Below are 5,000 nucleotides of genomic sequence, written 5' to 3' on the forward strand. Positions count from 1 at the left end.
GTCAGGAATAAACCACACCACTACACATGCGCCACTCCATACTGATCTAGACACGTCCCGTATGTTGGCTCACTTCAAGTATATTCAGATGTCCCAAGCTTATAGTCCTGGGAAATACGTTCATATAATGGTCAGGGTGTTCAATTAGTCTTCCTGTTTTCTGCTTGTCCGAATGATGACTGGGATTGCCCTGTACCTGTTTGAAAGTCAGACTTAGCATGTGCACAAAGTTAGTTCCTCTGTTAGCATCCTACCTATGGTTGGAGATGCAAGAGATTTGCTCACCTCTGGGCAGCTTGATATGATAGCACTAGGTACATAGGTAGGTACTAGGCTATTGGTGCTTGGGCCTATATAAGCCTAGCCAAAGGTACCCTGGCTTTCGCCTCCCAAGAAAATTATTTTCCTGTGCTGCTGTCGAGCAGAGCCACAGAAGTGATCCCTGGTGTTAATTTCCTATCTCCCATCCAATCATCAAGATTTTTATTGAGGAGTACTAATGAGGAGCTTTGTTTGATATAGATAGGTAGTTTGTTCCAGAGTATGGGAAGTCTCTGGGACAGGAATCTATCCCTCCAGCATGTTCTGTTTATTGTGGTGACAAAGTTAAGGTCCCTATAGCGTGTAGCTCAGAGGGATTGGAATTTCTTTAAGTGGAGCATGTCCAACAGCTCTGGGTTTGATATAGCTTTCTATGTTAGGCAGAGATTGCCTCTGAGTAGGCAATATGCGACCAAGTAAAGCTGGAGTTTTTTGAAATGCATAGGGCATCTGTTTGAGGCCAGTAATCCTCTTTGTGAGGTATTTCTGCAGTCTTTCCAGTTGTTGTAGATGATCCTTTTATTGTGGTGACAAGGTTTAGGTCCCTAGACCGTGTAGCTCAAGGGATTGGGATTTTTTTAAGTGGCGCATGTCTAAAAGCTCTGGGTTTGACATAGCTTTGTGTGTTAGGCAGAGATCGCCTCTGAGTAGGCGATATGCAATGGAGTAAAGCTGCAGTTTTTTGAGTCGGTCTGCATAGGGCATCTGTTTGTGGCCGGTAATCCTCTTTGTGAGGTATTTCTGTGGCCTTTCCAGTTGTTGTAGATGTCTTGTGAGGTACATAGCAAAAGGGGCATTGTACTCTATAATGGGTCTAATGAGTGATGAGTAGAGGGGAACAATGACCTCTTTTTTCCTGGATGAGAAACCTTTTGTGATGAGGTGTGCCATGTAGAAGGATTTCCTGACTACTGTGGCGATGTGATTATCAAAGGAGAGACTACTGTCCACCTGTGTCCCAAGGTCTCTTATCACACTTTCAGTGTTAAGTAGACTACTGCCTATGTGGTAGTTCATGGGTACAGAGTTTTTACCAAAAGGGATGACAATGCACTATTTGGCATTGAGCTTGAGGGCATGGCTTTGACACCAGGCATCTGTCTCAGCGAGGCCCTTTTGTAGGATGTCCACATCTTTTGGAGTTTTAATTATGGCTCCTAGTTTGCAGTCATCTGCGAACTTCGTTAGCCAAAGACCTGTGTTGGCCTGTTCTTCAGAGAAGTAGATACCAAACAGGAGAGGACCCAGGACTGAACCCTGTGGTACTCCACTTGTCACTGGTCTGAAGTTGGATTTGGAGTCTTCTACTTTCACAGTGTGGGTTCTGTCAGTGAGCCAGTTGGCAATCCATCTTGTGACATAGGGATTTATACCTAGTTTAGTGAGTTTATCTATAATTCCAGAGTGGGGGATGGTGTCAAAAGCCTTGTCGAGACCTAGATAGGCTGTGTAAACCACCTTACCCTCATCTACGGCTTTGGTGACTGCTTCAAAGAAGTCTATCTGGTTTAGGAGACATGATCTGCCTTTTACAAACCTGAACTGGGTGGGGTCCTGAGTTTGGAGATTACCAATGTCATTGTTTATAAGTTCCATGATATGTTCCATAGCCTTGCAGATCAGGCTCATTAGGCTAATGGTGCGGTAGTTTCCGGGGTCTGTGGTGGCTCCCCCTTTATGGAGTGGGATAACTGTCACTGTGCGCCATTCAGTGGGCACATATCTGGAGGTGAGGCTATGATTGAACATGGTACTTAGGTGGGGTGCCAGTTCATTCTGTAGTTCATGTAGATCACAGCCTGGGATGTCGTCAGGTCCCATGGATGCTGTGTTCTTGGCTTTGGATAGTGTGTTTTTTACCTGTGCAGCCGTGATTACAGAAACTTTGCATTCTTCTGGTATAGAGATGGGCCCTTTAGGGGATGACAGGGTGGTAAAGTCAGCACTGAACCTGTCAGCACTGAACCTATCTGCCAGGATGTTGGCAATATCAGTTGGTTCTGTATATTTAGCGCTATTGTGCTGTAACTCAGAGCAGATCTGAGTGTTGCCATTGAGATTCTTGACATAGCTATAGAACACTTTTGACTTTTGCATACAATACCACAACTCCTCTCTAGGCAACCTGTCATATGCTTTCTCCAAGTCGACAAAAACACAATGCAACTCCTTCTGACCTTCTCTGTGCTTCTCCATCAACACTGTCTGAGCAAATATCGCATCTGTAGTGCTCTTTCACGGCATTAAACCATACTGGTGATCACTAATAATCACATCCCATCTTAACCTTGCTCCCACTACTCTTTCCCATAACTTCAGGCTGTGACTGATCAGATTAATCCCTCTCTAGTTACTTCATCTCTGCACATCACCCTTATTCTTAAAAATCGGTGCTAAACCACTTTCTCCATTCCTCAGGCATCCTCTCACTTTCCAAGATTTCCTTAAACAATCCGGTTAAAAACTCCATTGCCATTTCACCTAAACACCTCCATGCTTCCACAAGTATGTCATCTGGACCAACATCCTTTCCACTCTTCATCATCTTCATAGCTATACTAACTTCCTCCTTGTTAATCCACTGCACTTCATGATTCACTATCCCTACATCATCCAACCTTCTCTTCCTCTCATTCTTTTCATTCATCAACCCCTCAAAGTACTCTTTCCATCTGCTCAACACACTCTACTCGCTTGTGAGTATGTTTCCCTCATTATCCTTTATCACCTTTACCTGCTGCACATCTTTCCTAGTTCGGTCCCCGCTACTATATGAATACAATATTCTTCATGACTGTAACCCGGAACAGTCTCAAAATATTCCACAACACCGAGATGTCCTTTTCTGGTTCCATCAAATACAAAATATCATATGCAAATAGTGTTATCTTCTCTTGAACACCATAACCAATTACATCCCTTAACCTCTGAATCTCATATTTTCTTTGCCAGTGGTTCTAAATGTATGGGGGGGGGGGGGTCCATTGCTGTCACCCTTCACATTCTGCTTTATTGTGGCCATGTTCATTCTTCATGGATATATATATATATATATATATATATATATATATATATATATATATATATATATATATGTCTATACATTCACATGCATATACACCTGCATGCTTATTTACATTTCCCATACTGTTGAATGACCACCAGTTACCTTCGTGCATACCCACTTACGTCTGCTTTAAAGCACCTTAATCACCCTATTTCCAACTGCCATTATTTTGGGCATCATATAAAATTAGCAGCCCTTGCAAGGCTTGGACCTAGGAACAGGAATACCATAGTCACTGGTTTTACCACTAAACCATCCATGATGCATTCTGTATGGATGGTAATTAGGATATATGGCTTTACTACAGGCATTCCACAGTACTGGCAACAAATGTGACAGTCGGTTGGTGTACATATGTTTAGTGCATGTTACTGTTCATATGTTTCTGAGAGGCATATGTATACTTTTGCAAGTATACATATTTATGAATAGGACACATGCTTGACAACTGCTTATATGCATGTATGTGTGATGTGTAGCTATGCGAATATAAGTATGTACATTTATAGATATATGACTACATATTTAGAGTTATACATGGCCATGTACATGAACAACCACATACAGGAGGTACCTGTATCGTTTGTATACAGGGGTTATTTGCATCATTACAATGAGGAACCTGGATGGGGTATACAATTTGTGGACATGTACTATTTGGAAGATGTCTATGGGAAAGCTTCATGGGAACATGTGAAAGGTATATATTCCCGATAATGCATGTGGGGAGATATGCATCAAGGTCAGGTGTTTAATCCCGGGTCGTAGGTTCTGCAGGACTGCATGGAGGCTGAGCAGGGTTGTGGTCAAGTACTGCTAATCTGACTTGTGCCTGGATTTCAATGGGGGTGGACATTGTGTTATGCCACAAAGTCTAATCTTGAGAACAGACACTTATCCCATGAGGGATGCCCAAAAATTGTGGACAACGAACCCCATTCTTCTGGCTATTCGAAAATGTTATGTATGCATGGGATACCTAGTTTGCAAGCCTGAGACTGCCTAGGTTGAGACTGCCTACTAGATGTGGGTAGGGGCACTATGTGCAAATATGGCTGCGCCAAGCTTAACAGCCTGAGTATGGGTGGTTTTGGTGGACATTCAGCAAGGGGGGGGGTTGTGTGCTGTGAAGGGGATGATGGGTATTCAATTATGTATCCAGGTGTGTTGGGGTTGGATGGTTCAGTTCAGGCCAGACCATTATGTGGGTGTGAGCCGGTAACGTTTCTGTACATGTGTATCGCACATTTTAATGTTCATATGTTTGTGGGATTGTGATCTGCAGTATGGCCTATCAGGGTGTATTGTGGATATGAATGTATGTTCTTTGGTTTCCTTTCTGATTCACCCACTGCTCCCTCGTACACCTCCAGTTCACCTATTGTACATCCGACCCAGTCTCCCCTTGGCAAATTATTACATTACCTGTCACCCCCCCATATTCCACACACGCCATCCATCCCTTCTCTGTTTGATGGCCCATGGCACAGACAACAGAATGCATTGCGTACTTTACATATCTCTGGTACCAATATAGTTGTGAGGACAACCCTGGCATATTTGATCTTCCACATGCTGTACTTTACGCACATAGGTACACGCAAATACTTAT

This window comes from Protopterus annectens, chromosome 2.part0 (assembly GCF_019279795.1).
Source record: "Protopterus annectens isolate FY-2018-M chromosome 2.part0, PAN1.0, whole genome shotgun sequence".
Lineage (NCBI taxonomy): Eukaryota > Metazoa > Chordata > Ceratodontiformes > Protopteridae > Protopterus > Protopterus annectens.